This window comes from Brassica napus, chromosome C5 (assembly GCF_020379485.1).
Source record: "Brassica napus cultivar Da-Ae chromosome C5, Da-Ae, whole genome shotgun sequence".
In the NCBI taxonomy this organism is placed as follows: Eukaryota; Viridiplantae; Streptophyta; class Magnoliopsida; order Brassicales; family Brassicaceae; genus Brassica; species Brassica napus.
In genome coordinates, this window is record NC_063448.1 from 44,724,217 (window position 1) to 44,741,531 (window position 17,315).

The window sequence follows — 17,315 nt, forward strand, 5'->3', positions numbered from 1 at the left end:
AAACAACAAGGTGTTGACAAATTGAACAATTCTTATCTTTTTTTTTTTTTTTTTTTTTTTTTTGGCGACGAACAATTCTTATCTTTATGTCATCACAAGTATATTACTTGATAATTCTTAAAAGGAATTATAGAAACAGATATAGTGTACTAATGAAATCATTTTTTTGATATCCTTGAAAATTTTCTTTTAGTGCTATACTACTAATAAAGACTTTGTCTTAACAATTTTTTTCCAGCAATTCGTATATCTAAACGGATTTTGACGTTTTATTTTGTTAGTTTACTTGATCACATCGTTTTTTTTTAAGAAACAGTTTCCATCATGCTTACAAAAGAAACAGCCCATAGTATCAGCAATTCTAGGACAAAATATTCGTATTTCTTTTAACGTTTCTGAAAGTAGAAACGCAAACGCCAACTAGAAGAAACATGTTCACAACACGAAAAAGAGTTTCTTACCTTTTTTCCAGTGTGTAAAAATTATCGGTCGTTTAAAATTTGAGTGTAGTAAAAAAAAAAAAAACTTCTAAAGGCGTTGTCAAGGAATTCTAAATCATTAAAAACGTTAGTCTATATAATTTTCGTTTTGTCAAAATAGAAAAGGAAAAATAGGTGGTTTCTGTTATAAACCAAGCAGTGATCGACCCATATCAGGCCCAAACCGTCCGGTCCATCAGCTATCCATCAGGTCCATTCGCTAATGATTTAGGCGAATGAGAATTTACATTTATCTATATTTGATGTTTATTCTTTTCCATATGTATTTAACATAAGTACTATTTCCTATTCCTATTAGGAATAAGATTTTCTTTTCATAACATAAGTACTATTTCCTATTCCTATTAGGAATAAGATTTTCTTTTCTCTTATGACGGTCTAAATAAGACGGTTTAAATAAGACGGTCTAATACTTGTATAAATGTAGACCTCTGGTCATGAGTAATAATAGGCTTACACAACATCTCTTTTATAACACGTTATCAGCACGATAGCCTCTAACCCTAAGCTCCCACGAAATTCCTTAAACTCAACCGAATATCACAAAACCCTAATTCCGGCGGAACTTCAAAGAGATCGTTCTCCCAAACTGTGAGGACCCAGACGACGAGCAATATATCAAATTGAAGCTCTCGCCGAGACGAATGAGACGCTGCAAACCGCTTGTCGATCCGATCACTGACGCGCCATCACGCTCTGTTACAGTACGCATCGCCGATTTGCTTTGGAACCCTAATCGTTTTCCTAACCCAAATCCGAGTCTCTCGCTTGAAGTTAGCTCTTTCTAGACGTGATCAAGTAAACCAGACGTTCTCCTTCTTCCCTGTTCATGATCCGACCAAGCAAGCAGCCCGTCCGCGACCCGACTCCAAGAACGATCAGCTCGCGGCCTCCTTCTCTCTTTGGTGGTCCAAATCTACACTCCATAAGTTTCTAAAGGTAAAACTCGAAACTTAAAAGAACCTACACTGAATTTGGTTGATTGATAAAGATCTGAACCATTAAAATTTGAAGAACCCTAATCTAGGATAATAGAAACCCTAACATATGGAACTAAGTTTTGGTTAGATTGTTTTCCTGTTAAGTTGATAGATCAATCGCTGTTAGGGTTGCTAGAACATTGATTGATAAGTAAGGGCATTGAAACCCTAAATCTAAATTATATGATCTGTTTCCTTTATGATGTTTTGAAAAGCTGAAATATGAAAAACCTAAATTGATCCGACTGTTTTGATTGATTGATTTTGATGTATCTGAGGTTTAGGTTGCTAGATTAAAACCTTGAATTATCTTTGATGATTGTTTGAGTAAATAGAACTGTTTAGAATAGAATTTGATCTTAAAATTGTTAAATTGCTTAAAACCCTAATTTTCCTTTTTGCATAAATCGATTGATAAACAAGTTTCCATAGTGTGATTAATTGTTTGAATATCGAATGAACTGATTAGGAAAATTGCTAGTTTTGATTAAAACCATAACCTGTCCAGAATTGTGAATTTCCTTTTTGCTAAAAGTAGAAAAATTCTTTTTTCCTGAAATTTCCTTTTCTACTTGCTGGAAAATTTCCTTTTACTGTTAGGATTGCTAGCGAATTGCTAAAATTGACTGATTGGTCTGATTTAATTCTTTTGTAAAGCTTGATATTGATAAAATCAAACAGAAAAAAATGGGCCTTGAAACCCTAATATGATCTGATGATACTTGCATTATTATTCTGATTGCTTGATCATACTAAATGTTTTAAGAAAAGTAAAACATAAGAATTATTGACCTGGTCTCACATTGATTAAAAATCGGCCTGCATGTGATTGTTGTTATGATTGATGCTTTGATTGCATTCAGATATAAAATCCGACCTCTAGGGTTGTTGCATCACAATTTTATAAGGCCGTCTGGCCTAAAGCATCATATAGACCTCGTATACTTGTTTTTCTCGCACCATGGTCGAGCAGTTAATTGTTTGGTCGAGAAACTTGTGAAACCGTATGCATTGATTTTATTGACTCGGTTGCATCTTGAACTGATTAATAATATGTTTCAGATGTCAAAATTTGAGCCTTAGGATTATGCTGCCCTAAATCTCTCTGGAGATAATTATCTAAAATGGGTAATGAACACTTCAGTTGCCCTGAAGTCTAGAGGACTCGGGAAATGTATCATTCTCACTGATGGCAATAATGCAATTGAAAGTGAAAAGCATAAAGCCATAAAAATTATGTGTTATCATCTCACTGAGGATCTTAGAGATCAGTACTTAAATATTGAGGATCCTTGTGACCTTTGGACAAAACTAAATTCCAGATACTCAATGGCGTTATGGCGAAAAGCCATGAATGAGTGGAAGATTCTCAGGTTCTAGGATTTTGAATCTGTGGACGAATATAGTTCTGCTCTGATGAAAATCGCCTATAGTCTTGAACTATGTGGTGAAGTGGTAACAAATGAGGATTTACTATATAAAACCTATTCCACATTCCATCCAAAGGATTTGTTGTTATCACATAAGGCTAAGGGTTTCACCACCTATAATGACCTATTGTCATGCCTATTGGCAACTGGGAAAAGAAAGCAGAAAGTTATAGATACCATTAGCAGATTTGAAAAACTTCAGAAAAGATACATTGAGCAACGAAACAGTGAGTTGTGACCTCTTGAAGCCAATGAGGCTAAAAATGATAAGGAGAAATCCAAGGAAGCCGTGTGGAAATATATGGATTGTGAGCCCGGCTTATACATTGACTAAAGAAACGAGATTTCGACATTCTGATTTTATGTTTTATGTTTTGCTTTGATTTGCTTGTCATTTACAATTTTATAGCAATAATAAGAGTTGTTTTTAATTATCATGTTTGATTTGCTTGATGATTTCTTGATTGATAAATGACACTGAAAACTTAATAAAAGGATAGTCAGTCTATTATAGACCACGGCATTGCCTAAAGGGGCACAAATTTATTTACCCAATAAAAGACCCATTGAGTTATAAAGACTTGAGCATGAATGGTTTCCACATTGAACCAATGGGCAAAGGAAACAAAAGTTCCTTTCAGATTATAAGAAAATCGCCTAAGGCCTTATAAGAAAGTGGTCAAGACTACACCTACATACTCTACTGATCTAGACTATGCCAAAGATCAGTATGATAAAGGCAAAAGCCATGGTAACCTGTATACCCACGAAATTTTATACACTTTATGGCATGACTGGATTAGCCATCCAGGTCTTTAAAAATTGATGCATATATTACAAAAGGCACAAAGAGTTATCCCATAAAATCTCACGTTGTGTAACATGTACACAAGGGAAACTCATTAGGCTCTATTATCCCAAGTACCACGTGACTATAGTATGTCCATGAGGGGGAGTGAGGACAAACTGTGATCCATGAACATACTACAAATCCGTGTGACATGATGTAAGACTTGGCTGAATTCTTTATACTACAAAGGCCACCTAATGCTTGGGGACACAAGGATTTACATGTGTAAGGTTAATATGCATCAGGCCATATAAGTGAGCATAGATAATCCCATCTCAGAATGAATACGGGTCATAAACCAGACATATACCATCCTAAGAGATTTTGAATAAACCACCACATACATATGTGCCATCTAGGATGGAACCTCAGAAGAGGATGAGAAAAAGATTGGGAATATATGTTGGATAGGAACATGTCTTTCTCCCACGTTTTTTAAGAGACCTTGTGCCAAATATGGGTGATCAAATTATGGCCAGGTACACGGATCGCATGACTGATGAATCCAACTATCCAACATCAGGGGGAGAAAGAAATAAGCTGGTAAAAGAGAATAAGAGAAATAGAATGGTATTTACCATCATTGTCTTGGCAAGATCTTCGAACTAGAAAATATGATTTAAGACGTCCAAAGAATGTGATCAAATGAGCTAGCAGAACTAGATGCCAGAAACATTGACCCGAAAAGAAACGAATGACTAAGTCATACCAGCTTAGCACCACGAATTTGATGTCCTAAGAGACACAATCAAGTTGCTACAGTGTCCATACAAGATAGACCAATAAGTTCCAAAAGATAAGAAACCTCGGAAAGAAATGAAAGGTGCATAGAATGATACAAATCCGAGTTCAAAGGAAACCAGTCCAGATAGAGAGATAAGGTTGGCCAGCTAAACATCAAAGGTACCAAACCATGTAGTTTGGGATGCCAAACTGTAAGGTAGTAAAGGTCCTGGATAATAAGATTTCAAATCTATTAGATCATGTCTGGAACACTATGGAACTACATAAGAGTGTTAACACCAATGATGTATTTACATATAAGAGAGCTCATTTAAGAAAGTAGCACTTGAGTTTAAAGATATAAAGCGAGGATCATGAACCCACGTAAGAGTACTCATAAAGAATAAAGATCAGATTAAAAGAAAATGTGAGGTTTAAAGAGTTTAAAGAAGAGATAGGCGTATTGGCCAAATATATAGAAATGCCATCTGATGATATAGACCAGTGGATAAATAGGTCTTGTGAGGGAAAGAAAACCGTGAGATGTGGAACGTGACCTAGTAGTCAAGAGGTCGTTCACATTACTACTTACAGCATTCAAAGAATGTCTTGTTACACAAGGATACTCATAGAGACCAAAGGAACAGATTATAAGGAAATGTGCTCCTATGTGGTGGATGCTACTACACAAACTCGAAATTGATGAAGTCTGGAAACAAAAGAAATAATGATGTAGTAAGCAGTATATTGATCACTGAATAAAGAAAATAAAGGTTCCAGAAAGATGAGAAAAGAAGTTCTCAAAGAACAGCATTGTTGCTAAGCTGTTCATGGACTGAAGCAAAAGCAGCTGCATTGAATATGATAAGACTAAGTAAAACTTAGTGAAGGAGTTCGATAAAGAACAATCCAAATCAGTCCATATATTCTTATAAAAGAAATCCCTTGTGTTTATAATAAATCAGCACTACAAGTAGGTCATGAGATGTCATCAAAGAAAGTGTGGACTGCGATGTTTTTCAAGTAATAAGATTATAGTATGAGACTGCGATGTTTTTCAAGTAATAAGATTATAGTATGGGACTGCAATGTAAGCACAAGCAATTATGTTTATATCAGTGGATAAAAGGAAACCATGATGGTCCAAGAGAGTGACCAGAAGTATGTCTGGTCGAGGTCAAATGGATATGGCATTGCTGATAGCAAGAAAGATCGATAACCATGTATAAAGGTCCTTGATGACTGCAGATCCATAGTTTGATGAGATTATAAAACTCATTGCAGCAATGATTATTAACGATATGACCTTAGACACTCCTGGGGTATGGACGAGTATAGACAAGGTCTATAACTCAACATGGATCGACCAATGAAGAAAGATCGGCTATAATGGATAAGCCATTAGCACATACGGGTGATGTATGTTCGAATGGACGAAGGCATGTCCGTGAGAAGCCAAGTGATTCGTATGTTTTTGGGTCGATGACTCAATATATATATTAAAGTGTCCACAGTATGGAAAATCCATGTGACTAGAGGATCTGTGGGACATGAGAGGACTTGCGAGTAAAGTTTGATCGCAGATTAGAGGTCCATCCGAGTACTGGTCGAGTGCCATCCGTCCGACCAGGACATAGAGTGGTCAGCTGCAAAGATGCACGTCTTGACCATGTCTTAATGAAGTTCCAAAAGATATGAGAGTTACAAGATAACTCAAGTTACAATTTGGCAAGAGCTATTCCTACATCAACGTTCAAGAAGCTCAAAGGACTACAAGTTCAGTCATATGATATGTCAGCCGACTTCTTCACCATGTCTACACCAACCACACGTCCATGAAATTTATCTATCAGCTTTGGACGTGTCAATTAAAGGACCAGTTCAAGACTTGGCGCCCATGAAGCTAAACTATCAAATTGTCCATGCGCCAACTTGAAGAACATACACGGGGGTACAAGTCAGGGGGAGTTCATGTGTTGTACTATTTTTCCTTATCCATGGTTTTGTCCCACTGAGTTTTCCTGGAAAGGTTTTAATGAGGAAACATTAAGCATGTTACAAGCCCTGAACCGGATGTGTCGATCAAGGGGGAGTGTTATAAACCAAGTGGTGATCGACTCATATCAGGCCCAAACCGTCCGGTCCATCAGCTATCCATCCGGCCCAATCGCTAATGACTTAGGCGAATGAGAGTTTACATTTATCTATGCTTGATGTTTATCCTTTTCCATATGTATTTAGGATAAATACTATTTCATATTCCTATTAGGAGTAGGATTTCCTTTTCTCTTATGACGGTCTAAATAAGACGGTCTAATACTTGTATAAATATAGACCTCTGGTCATGAGTAATAATAGGCTTACACAACATCTCTTTTATAACAGTTCCTGTTAATTTTTCTTTAGGTCTTTTTGCCCACGCCAAGTATCTATTGAAATCATCGAGTCATTTCTAAAGTATTTCATCACCAAATGACCCAAAGAACAATGGAGAAGCCTTAGAGCATGTTTATTGTAGGTCTCTTAGGTTGGGTCTCTTAGCGTAATATAAGATACGGTCGCTTAGCTTTTAACTAAAAAAGCTAAGAGACGTCTCTTAAATAAGAGATATAAGAGACGTCTCTTAGCATTTTTAGTTAAAAGCTAAGATACCGTATCTTATATTACGCTAAAAGACCCAACTTAAGAGACCTGCAAGAAACATGCTCTTATGGCTCTTTCTCCTCTTCTTCTTCATTTTTTTTGGCATTATACATTATGTTACCGTTCTCATTATGAAGAAGATTTGGTTCTAACCAGACGCCAGCTTTTGGCTTTATGATCTTTGTGACGATATGGTTTATTAAGTCAATTTAGACCTCAAATTTGCTAATAACTGACTTAAAGAGCTTATATATATATATATATCCCTTCAAGCCTGAAAAGCAATGTATTTTGATCTCTTCAAAACATCAGCTAACTGAATTGGCTGTCCAAACGTGTGTTGTTACAAATGTGTGTGCTCCCCACCGGCATTTTATGAGCCACACATAATGGCTATGGCGGAAAATTGATATGAGCCATGCAAACATAGCCAAGTATTTGCCTCTCGAACTAGGTTTGTTGACTATTGTCTGTATAACGTCCCGATCGTCCACGGCTAATGGGCCACCCACGCCCATTCACTCGGTCCGTGAGCTCCATCCCGTTCCAACGGTCGGTCCATTAATTTTTCCAAGGTTCGAAATCATTGTTTACTGATCCTGCAATCACCACCCGACCTTTCTCCGTGTTTTGGCCTCACTCGCACGGTATCGCAAATCACTTCCCGATAGGTCACCCATCCTTTCACTACTCCAGCCCAAGCACACTTAACTCTGGAGTTCTAAACGGATGTTTGACGGAAAAGGTAAGTCAACTTTGGTGACATAGGTAGTCAAATCACTTTTCTTAAGTCTTTCCATATATCACAACTCGGGATGTTACAATTCACCCCCTCTCAAAGAACGCAACGCCCTCGTTGGGCGCAACGCCCTCGTTGGGCGCAACGACAGGTCTCAAGACGCCTCTCGGGTCAGAACCAAAATGGCTAACCAGCTCTGATACCACTTATAACACCCCGACCGCCCACGGTTAATGGGCCACCCACGCTCGCTCACTCGGCCTGTGAGCTCCATCCCGTTCCAACGGTCGATCCATTAATTTTTCCGAAGCCTCGAAATCATTGTTTACTGATCCTGCAATCACCACCCGACCTTTCCCCGTGTTTTGGCCTCACTCGCACGGTGTCGCGAATCATTTTCAGATAGGTCACCCATCTTTTCACTACTCCAGCCCAAGCACACTTAACTCTTGAGTTCTAAACAGTTGTGTGACGGAAAATATAAGTCAACTTTGGTAACATAGGTAGCCAAATCAATTCTCGTAAGTTTTTCCATATATCACAACTCGGGATATTACAGTTTCTTTTAAGTTAATTCCAATATTTTTTTTTTGTTAGTTCCCACGGATTTTGCAGAGTTATCCCGAAAAAAAACTTTTCAAAACTGGCATTGATGAAAAAAGAGCAACAACAATTTTGTTAGTCTGTTTCTGGCAGTTGCCCTCTCTTGGCCATCTTTGCAATGCCCTCTCTTGGCCATCTTTGCAATTCCTTGACATACGATACAATGGCTTTGAAGGAAACTGTGAGACTACTGAAACACCATCAAAATCAAATCAATCACCAGTGCTTGGTTCTGCTCCAACACTTATCTACAAACCAAATAATGCTCCAACTCAGTGGCGAAGCTACTTATGGCTTAGTGGGGTCAACTGATGACCCCTATGATTTTTTTTTTATAATTTTGGTTTATATGTTAATTTAGTAAGTATAAAATGGAAAATTTGGCTAATTTAGATGCAATTGACCCTCATGTTTGATGTTGAAATCTTAATTTTGCACCTCTTCTAATATTGTTAGATAGTTATATTGATATTAACCCCGGTGAACAAAACTTTCTAGCTCCGCCACTGTTCCAACCCCACTTTCCCAACTAGATATATAAGTAAATTCCACTAGAAGAACAAGAGTCGAAGCACCATCATCGTTAATACAAGAATTTGAAACCACGTAATAAATGCATAAACATAAAAAAAAATAATGATGGTGGAGATTCATCCTCTCACCAACATTGGATTTAAATATGCATCACCTTTCACCACCAACCAATGTTCCCTTGCTACTAAACCAACCAACACATTTGTACTTATGGTCGTTGTAATTTGTAAGTAGATAATTTTTACAAGTGATATAATGAATAAGTGAAAATGTTATACCGTATTTTGGAAAAATAATTAACTGATATATAAAAAGTTAGTATCATACTTATTGTCATTTGGTTTTAAATTATAAGCTCATAATAAACATGAATGTAATATGATATCATAACCACCCGATGTTGGAAAACTTTACGAATGTTGTTCTCGCTGTTGTTCACGCTTAATTTTAAAGGAAAGTGTAAACGAATGTAAAATTTAATGTAAATGTGTGTCTAAATAGGAATACATAGATTAGTCTAAATCCCTAAAATATAGGAATATATCATTATTCCATTAGAATGAATGAAAAGTCCACATGGCAAGATAGAGAAATAACTAACTACCATAAAAACTTTATAAATTAATAATGTTGAAATTATGATATTTTCTTACTTTATGGAATTATTAATGTACAGGAAATCATTTTTTAGATTTGTGTATTTTAATGTATGTTTTATGTAAAAATAAAAAGGATATTTTCTTTTACGATATATGTATTGATTAGATTTTATAGATACAAATTTTATATTATTCTTATTCAATTATTTGTTGTATATAAAATATTTACCGTAAATGTAAATACATTTTTAATTATATAATGACAAAATAACATCAAAATATTCTGATGTGTTTGGAAAATAAAAATAGACTTCAATATGAATAAAAATATACAATATATTATTTATATTCATATAAATTAATTATTAATTTATGTTTACATTGGAACTATATATTTACATAATATTTTTCAAAATTTTATTATTTTATTATCTTACCGAATTATGTTATAGTTTACATGGTTCAATTCATGATTTATGAATTTACTAACTTATTATGTTTATTAACTTATCGAGTTTCTATTATAATATATAAAAGATTATGGTCAATCTAGTTATTGTCAATTTTGCTTAAGTCCGAAACGATAATCTTGAATTTAACACATATGTTACTTTATGTCATAGTCTAAACTCATCACAATATTTGTGTGTTTCTTGTGTATTTTATAATTTATATACCTTTTTGTTCACTTGTGTTTTGATCTCAAAGTTCGTATTCGTTTACTTTTCAATGTAATCCATCAATATTACCTAAAAACCATCTTTGAACTGTCAACTTAGATAACAAGTAAGTAGTTGATTTTTAATTCTGGTCTTTATTGGCAACTATATTGTATTTCTAACTTTTAATGGCCCAACTGTTCTCAAATAGCTTCAGAATACCATCAGTTTGACAAACAAATTATTGCTTAATTGATACCTTTCCTTGTATCTAACGGCAAGTAAGTCAGCATATCTGGGAAGAAAATCTTATTAAACTAATGTTCAACGATAAGAAATAATTATTTAGTCCTAATCATTTCACCTCGACTATGATATATTTTTATTTGTCAATTAAATTGTTAATTACTTCATATGATTCGATATATCCTCTGACCGGCTTAATACAAGTTTTAATATTAATTCAACGAGAAAAAGTCTCGTAAATGAGTTGGTCAAAGAAAGATAGGTGGTAGTAGACTTGTACTTTTTCAGTATCTTCTATCATTAATACATACGCATATAAACAAAATGGGCAATTTTCTTAAATATTCTTTTTAAATTTTTGTCATAAAATAGCTTCCGAAAAAGCAATTATCTCAAATATATTATTTAAGTTTTTGTCACACAAATAATATTCAAAAAAAGAAAATGACCAAAATAGATTTTTTCTATTTTTAAATTTTTAATTTTTAATTTTTAATTTTTTTTAATTTAAAACTATATCTCCAAAACTCGACCCCTTAACTTTAAACCTTAAGTATTGATTAGATAACCCTAGGATAAAAATATATTTTCACCTTTTAATAAAATTTATTTTGGTCATTTTCTTTATTGAAGCCTATTTTTCTGACAAAAACTTAAAAAAATGTTATCTTAGGGAATTTTTCAAAAGAAAATGGTCAAAATAGTTTTTTTTTAAATTTAAAATCATATCTTCAAAACCACGCCCCTTAATTCTAAACCATAAATTTACCCTTTAATAAAATTTATATTGATCATTTTTTTCATTGATGGCTATATTTGTGAAGAGAAACTAAAATGAGCTATCCTAGAGAATTTTCAAACAAAATTGATTTATATAGAATTTCAAGTTACTATTATAAAAACTAGGAAACAAATCCGCGCATTCGCGCGGACAATTAAATTCTTTACGGTCAAATTTAAATGATTTGATATTAATAAAAAATCTATTTAACAATTAATTTATCTTAACATAATAATTTTTCATTTAGTTTACATATTTATTAAATCTATTTTTTTATCACACACATGTTTTGCTAATTATTCTTTTCGTTTTTATTAGATGATGTTTTAGGATGGTATATAACGTCTAAAAAATATTTAATATGTAAATTTTCTACACTAAAATATTAATAATAGTTATACTTAACCATTGTCTGACCAATAGAAAAACCTAACTGCAAAATACATAAAGCCTAACATAAAAAAAATATTAGTTTTTTCATTAGAAATTGAAAACATCATCTAATTTGAAACATTTTTTTCCAAACCGTCAAATATTAAAAACAAAAGGAGTATATTATACACGTACAAAATATAAAAAAAATAATTTTGTCTTATTTTTTATTTTAAATACATGTCAATTTTGTAAAATAAAACTGTTCAGTCAAGCTGTATAAAGATTGTTGAATCTTGAAACATTTAACAAAAATGCTGATATTTTAAACAACACCAAATTTTAAAATACATTGAAATGAAAGAAAATAAATCAATGAATTTCGATCTTTGTCAAGTATTAGGTTACACAAAATTTCTTTATATGATAAGACAAAAAAATTTAATATTATATCAAAACTTTTCAAATTATTTAGATGTAATACAGTTAAGTTGTTTATCAAAATTTTGTTTTAAGGGAATTCTGAAATTTGAATTTGGGATAATATGTTGTACAAGTTGTAATTTTCAGATTATGTTTGTTCTTCTAATTACTTATATATAACAATAGGAATACCAAGTTCTCCAAAGAAACTTACCTCTGAGGTCTCTCCACTTCTTTTTTCGAGTCCAAACTAACCTACGCAGACACAAACAGATAAGTGATGCACTTGAGGATGTTGTTGAGGCTGCTTTGGACCATACTCTTTTGTAATTGTCTTGTCTCACCTAACAATCCTTCATTTACAACTTCCTAACGATCTGGATAAACTTTTTGAAAATCTGAAATTGGTACAAAAAGAATGTAACAGACATCATCCACATGACATTACGTGGATTCCACTGAAAAACAGCATATTAAAGTATTTATATAGAAGTATTAAACTTCAAAACCATTAGATTATTCATATAAATATGATATCTGTCCACTGTGCTAATTGAAACACCAAATTACCATACCTCAATAAGACTAATAGTTATTTGTATATAGAAAGTTCGTAAAGCTAAACTCATATGTTTCTGGGAACATCTATCATCATAAATTCATAATTATCTGTTTTAACCACTTAATACATTTTTATTCTCCTAGCGTTTGTCTCCCTTAGAATTCAGTTTAAAGAGAGTTCCTATTTCAAACTTAATTGGCCATTTCTTGAACAATTCTGCCTCATTTATAATTACTTATGTATACAAGTTTGAAAAGAGAGAAGAGAGGATCATAGAATTTGGAAAAAGATACAAACATGTAACCGAAAAAGAAGATTTTCTTGTTTAGATAGTCATGCGTCAAAGATTGCAAACGTGTGATAGAATGCTGCTATGGAACTCTGCAATAAACACGATATGTGTGCCGTGTAACGATTCTCAAGAGACCTGTCACCATCTATTCTTTAGTTGTCGGTAATCAGATTAGATTTGGAAGCCTCTTGTTGGGAGGCTGTTTTAAGATACCTTCACAACCATATGGAGTGATATAATTGATATTTTTTTCCAATCCAAGACTTACTCCTACCAAGGACTTTCTTGTGCGATACACATTTCAAGCAGTAGTGCATATGGTATGGAGGGAGAGAAACTCACGTCGGCATGGTGAGCAGGCAAGGGATGTGAACTGTCTGATCAAATTTGTGGACAAAACCATTAGACTCAAGCTTTTATCATTTCAAGGGAAGGGTCAAAAGTACCTAGAGGAGAGTTTGGTTACTTGGTTTCGGACAAGACAAGGCTCATCTCCAACTTGAAGGATCATTATTTTTTGGTTTTTAGAACTCATTCTTTGATTCCGTAAACTTAGAAAAAAACAGCTGCACTTGATGTAATATAGGTTTTGACTAAATAAATTTACATTCATTCAAATAAAAGAAGAACTATTGACATTATTTTTGATTCAAGTAGAAAAATAATTTAGGAGTTATAACCAATGTATAAGAAAATGCACAATAAGATTCGAGCTGAAAAATACTGTAACTAACTGCAGTTCAAAAACTTCTGAAAAAAAAACGATTCCAAAGACGAAAGAAGTCGGAATCTATAAATCCCTTATATATTAATTGAGGATCATTTAAAAAGTTGTAACCTTAATTTTGTACTAATTAAAATGAGACAATGCTTAGGTGTCACTTAATTAAGATGTAAATTTAGCTTACGTGTCAGTTTAAAAATCAATTGAAAAAATGTTTGTTCAAATCCAATTATTAGGGAACATTATATTAACCCAAAATATAAGAAGCGTGTATTTTTTTTTTAAATAAAAACTACGGAATTACCTAATATGATTAACATATATATAACAATTAATGACAATGAATAATAAAGATTTGATAACAATTTTTTGCATTTTTCTTCATTTTTTAATTTTATATTATTAAAAAATATTAAACAATCACATTAACCATATAATAATAAAATTAGATTTTTTCTTATATGTTATATTTTGAATTTTTAAAAATGACTTTAAATTAAAAAAAATGAAGAAACCTTATATGTTATATTTTAATTTTTTTTAAACGACTTTCAAATACAAAAATAAAGAAACCTTATATGTTATATTTTTCTTATATGTTATATTTTTCTTAAATTTTATATTTTGAATTTTTGAAACGATTTTAAATTACAAAAACGTAAGTTATCCTTAAGCATACGACTAAAAACATTAAAATGACATGTATCAATTCGATGGTTGATCTGAAACCTTTCAAAACCATATGAAAGATAAAGATCAAGATAATTCAACCGTGGAAACAATACTGTTCACTTTTTCAAAAATGTGTTAGGTGAAAAAAAATAAGGTTTTTGTGTCATAATTTGTTTAATGTCCAATTCGATCAACCCATGATATATTAATTTATAGTTTAGTTCCATAATTTTTAATAAAAATTGATGAAATTATATAATAACAACAAAAATTATTATATATATATAAATAAAATGATCAAATATATTAAAAAAATTGTCGATAATATATACGAATAAACTCACGATGCGCAACAAATATTATTCTAGTAATATACTTGTTGAGAACAAATAAAAAAGAAGCGTGTAAACAGATTACTCGCTGGCCACAAAGATTCACTCCATCTCCTCCTACGCATCCCTAACCATTTGAAAAGAGATTTATCTCTTGATGATATCAATAGAATTATGAAGCGATAACAAAATTTGAAACTTTCATATACAGATTTATTAAAAGATGCAAATGACACATTGACTCCAAAAGAATGTCATTTCAGAAGCAAATGAGACATCGTTAATCGTTATATAAAATAGAGATTACTTCAAATCTTTTGTTCTCATTTTTGTTCGCGGTTGTCTGTTGATGGCTAATGGGTTGTGATGCAGAGAATATTTGAATATATTCCAATTGCAAACTCAAATCAAAGGTGAACTCAGAACACAACTTACATGTGACACAAATGTTTTTCCCATCGTGTAAGTCAGCTTTATCATTCGAATGGTAAAAGTACAAAGGTAAATTGGCGTAAGAGAAAGTAGAACTCACTCACGCACGCCGTTCCGAATCTATTAGTAACTATATTTCTCTCAGGTTATAAGCTTATCTGAAATTCCGAGCTACGCATAAAAAAAACATAATGGTAAAGTTCGGGTAGTTAGCCCAATTTGTCTGACGTCTTTGTCGATGTGTCCACATCAGTATCAATCTTATCTAATTACAACAAAATATTTGTGGAAAAAACTATTTCATTTATGTGTGCTCTCATCCCAGTTTACTTGAAGATTCACTGAGTTTTCAACATAACAATATTATTATCTATTAAAAAATATTGCTTCAAAGTTCAAATTAAATAAGATGGATTGCTTATACCAAATGTGATATATAGAATGTACCAAGTCAAAATATCTCTGGTATGTGGACAAGAACAAAAAAAGAGTAACGCATGAGGGCACATATACCTAAGATGCTCATAAAAGGTTTTAAAATCTAGAAAACAAGCTTATGTGGCTCCATTCCTTGTGCAATGAAAACTGTGCAAAGGCAAGTATTCAACTCTGAAACTACCTCGATGGCTTTGATCAAAGCTCCGTCCACAGCCATCTGGTCGTCTTTTTCCCTATGTGTAGACACTTTCTGAGAATGAAGAGAGGAGTTGTATCATGTCTTTCATCAAAACAGTTGATATATTTTCCAAAGAAGATTTTTACCTCTCTCTCTGCCTCGAAGACTCTGATACATTGGAGTGTATAAGTAAGGACACGAGAGGAAGGCAACACGCAGAGGAAGAGGAAAGAAGTGAAGAAGTACAAGGGAGAGCTTGAGATTGAAGCCTAGCAGAAAACAATAAACTTGAGTAGTATAAATAGTACACTTTTTGTATTTCGCCTTTAGGTGTTTGTAATTCAAATATATAGATCCACGGCTCCATCAGAGACTCTCCTTCTCCCTTCTTGTTCTTCTTCTCGCCTACCTTTCCAAAATACTGATCATCATATTTATCGAGGCTAACATCAGAAACTTTCAGGACGTGGCAATCATTGATCTTGAAGGGCCAATTACAAAATAGGAACATATCAGGTGACACAAGTAGTGAATGCTTAAGATGGATAATAGAACATGGCAGAATTATAAAAACTCACCGGTCACAAAAAGAAAAACAGAGGGTAGTTGGTTAAAAAAAATTAACTCTCTTGCCCTTGAACCTACCAGCAAGGATGATCAGTAGTGTCCCAGGGGTGATGCTGGATCTGCAATACAATCACATTCACATTCACAAGCCTACTTAGACTGCAGCGTATAAATATTCATTAGATATCTTGATTCTCTTGCCATCGATATGGAACCAGCCTAATCAGACAAATAACATGTAACCGAAGTTGAGAACATGCAAGAGATTAAAAAGAATGATATGTAAATAAGGAATGGATAATTAATTTGAACCAGTTAACCGCCTTCTCTTGTGTATACATCTACCATCTATGCAATATAATATATTCACTGACATCTAAAAACATCTCATCTATACGTTCGGAAACTTTTGTTAAATCAAACATATCTCTACACCTAGTACTTATAACAGAATTTCTAATGTAGTATCAATTACGGGAAATTAATATAAAACTAATTTAGAAAACAAAAAACAGATTTTCAATGGCTAAAGAGAAATGTGATTAGAGAAAGACATGCACTTGACGTCTGCCCCGGTTGCTTCCGACCCAAGAAACAGCACAAGATTTAACAGACGAAGCTTCCAAATTGGCGTCGTAGTTGAGCCTCAACATCAGATGACATGATCTATCCTCCGTATCTTATTTTCTCGAAATTGAGCTTTTCAATTCCATCCATGGCAGCGTTGTCACCGCAACAACTTTCTTCTTCTACTTCTTGCTCTTCTCTCTCATCAACTTTATAACGTCAGTCTCATCATCAATGAAGACGGTGGTGGCGGTTTAGATTCGCGGCGAAATATATTAGAAATCAATTGTAGCCGTCGAGTTGGCCGGTTAGAGCAGAGCATGATGAGGAACCAAAGCTTTTCCTTGGGACTTCGATTGAGAAGCGTTCTCAGAAAAAAAATAACGACTCTAACCAATACTTCAATCTAATAATCAGTTTAAAAGGTGCGTCGTTCCCGTATCAAAAGGGGTCACCGTAAAAAGGTGCG

General features: G+C 33.3%; 1 long non-coding RNA gene across 1 annotated transcript; it reads right to left on the minus strand.

Moving 5' to 3' along the window:
• Positions 1 to 14,607: 14,607 nt before the first annotated feature.
• On the minus strand, positions 14,608 to 17,296 carry LOC106450010. Its single transcript, XR_002660058.2, has 3 exons — positions 16,291 to 17,296; positions 15,859 to 16,193; positions 14,608 to 15,784 (listed from the first exon to the last, which is right to left on the minus strand). It is a non-coding gene; the product is annotated as an uncharacterized LOC106450010 (long non-coding RNA).
• Positions 17,297 to 17,315: the final 19 nt, after the last annotated feature.